Here is a 2,500-nt window from a genome sequence, read left to right on the forward strand (position 1 = left end):
AAACGACTTTTGTCGTTTTTCCTTCCCCGCTCCTTCTGTACTTTATCTTTTTTGACGTTTTGTCATCGGGGACGTGGCGAAAAATGTAGAAAATGAAAGAAATGTAGAAAATACGCAAGACGCGCTTGGCTTTGGCCTGCGCTTTTCGCCTTCTCTCTGAAAATGACAAAGCGGTTGGATTTCAACCGCTTTGGCCTGCTTTTCGCCTTCTCTCCGAGATTGACTTTGTCATATTTTTCTCCCCCCACTTCTTCTTCTTGTCGTTTTGGTTTTATGCCCCTGGTACTCTGCTCTCATCCCCGTGCCCTTGGTACTCTGCTCTCATCCCCGTGCCCCTGGTACTCTGCTCTCATCCCCGTGCCCCTGGTACTCTGCTCTCATCCCCGTGCCCCTGGTACTCTGCTCTCATCCCCGTGCCCCTGGTACTCTGCTCTCATCCCCGTGCCCTTGGTACTCTGCTCTCATCCCCGTGCCCCTGGTACTCTGCTCTCATCCCCGTGCCCCTGGTACTCTGCTCTCATCCCCGTGCCCCTGGTACTCTGCTCTCATCCCCGTGCCCCTGGTACTCTGCTCTCATCCCCGTGCCCTTGGTACTCTGCTCTCATCCCCGTGCCCCTGGTACTCTGCTCTCATCCCCGTGCCCCTGGTACTCTGCTCTCATCCCCGTGCCCCTGGTACTCCTCTCTCTCTCTCTCTCTCTCTCTCTCTCTCTCTCTCTCTCTCTCTTTCTCTCCCTCTCTCTCATAGACATAGCTCACCTGCCTGACCCCCTCGTCTTTTCACAGCCACAGGGAGGCTTCCATCCTTACCAGGCCTGACCCCCCCTCATCTGCTCACAGCCGTGGGGAGGCTTCCAGCCTTTTCCAGGCCCCCAGCATGAGGAGCAGGGCTGGGTGCTGGCTCCAAGCCTGAACCCCTCGTCGTCTTCTAGCAGCCACAGGGAGGCGTCTGGCCTTTCCAGGCCCCCCAGCCTGCTACTCGTGCTGGGGGCTGGCTCCAGGCCTGACCCCCTCATCTTCTCACAGCCACGGGGAGGCTTCCAGCCTTTCCAGGCCCCCAGCACGAGGAGCAGGCTGGGTGCCGGCTCCAGCCCTGACCCTCTCCTCTTCTTCTAGCAGCCACAGGGAGGCGTCTGGCCTTTCCAGGCCCCCCAGCCTGCTACTCGTGCTAGTGGCTGGCTCCAGGCCTGACCCCCTCACCTTCTCACAGCCACGGGGAGGCTTCCAGCCTTTCCAGGCCCCCAGCACGAGGAGCAGGCTGGGTGCCGGCTTCAGCCCTGACCCCCTCCTCTTCTTCTAGCAGCCACAGGGAGGCGTCTGGCCGTTCCAGGCCCCCCAGCCTGCTACTCGTGCTGGGTGCTGGCTCCAGCCCTGACCCCCTCCTCTTCTTCTAGCAGCCACAGGCAGGCGTCTGGCCTTTCCAGGCCCCCCTAGCCTGCTACTCGTACTGGGTGCTGGCTCCAGCCCTGACCCCCTCGTCGTCTTATAGCAGCCACAGGGAGGCGTCTGGCCTTTCCAGGCCCCCCAGCCTGCTACTCGTGCTGGGCGCTGGCTCCAGCCCTGACCCCCTCCTCTTCTTCTAGCAGCCACAGGCAGGCGTCTGGCCTTTCCAGGCCCCCCAGCCTGCTACTCGTGCTGGGGGCTGGCTCCAGGCCTGACCCCCTCATCTTCTCACAGCCACGGGGAGGCTTCCAGCCTTTCCAGGCCCCCAGCACGAGGAGCAGGCTGGGTGCCGGCTCCAGCCCTGACCCCCTCCTCTTCTTCTAGCAGCCACAGGCAGGCGTCTGGCCTTTCCAGGCCCCCCAGCCTGCTACTCGTGCTGGGTGCTGGCTCCAGCCCTGACCCCCTCCTCTTCTTCTAGCAGCCACAGGCAGGCGTCTGGCCTTTCCAGGCCCCCCAGCCTGCTACTCGTGCTGGTTGCTGGCTCCAGCCCTGACCCCCTCCTCTTATTCTAGCAGCCACAGGCAGGCGTCTGGCCTTTCCAGGCCCACCAGCCTGCTACTCGTGCTGGGGGCTGGCTCCAGGCCTGACCCCCTCATCTTCTCACAGCCATGGGGAGGCTTCCAGCCTTTCCAGGCCCCCAGCACGAGGAGCAGGCTGGGTGCCGGCTCCAGCCCTGACCCCCTCATCTTCTCACAGCCATGGGGAGGCTTCCAGCCTTTCCAGGCCCCCAGCACGAGGAGCAGGCTGGGTGCCGGCTCCAGCCCTGACCCCCTCCTCTTCTCACAGCCACGGGGAGGCTTCCAGCCTTTCCAGGCCCCCAGCACGAGGAGCAGGCTGGGTGCCGGCTCCAGCCCTGACCCCCTCCTCTTCTTCTAGCAGCCACAGGCAGGCGTCTGGCCTTTCCAGGCCCCCCAGCCTGCTACTCGTGCTGGGTGCTGGCTCCAGCCCTGACCCCCTCCTCTTCTTCTAGCAACCACAGGCAGGCGTCTGGCCTTTCCAGGCCCCCCAGCCTGCTACTCGTGCTGGGTGCTGGCTCCATCCCTGACCCCCTCCTCTTC

Source organism: Chaetodon auriga, chromosome 23 (assembly GCF_051107435.1).
Source record: "Chaetodon auriga isolate fChaAug3 chromosome 23, fChaAug3.hap1, whole genome shotgun sequence".
Lineage (NCBI taxonomy): Eukaryota > Metazoa > Chordata > Actinopteri > Chaetodontiformes > Chaetodontidae > Chaetodon > Chaetodon auriga.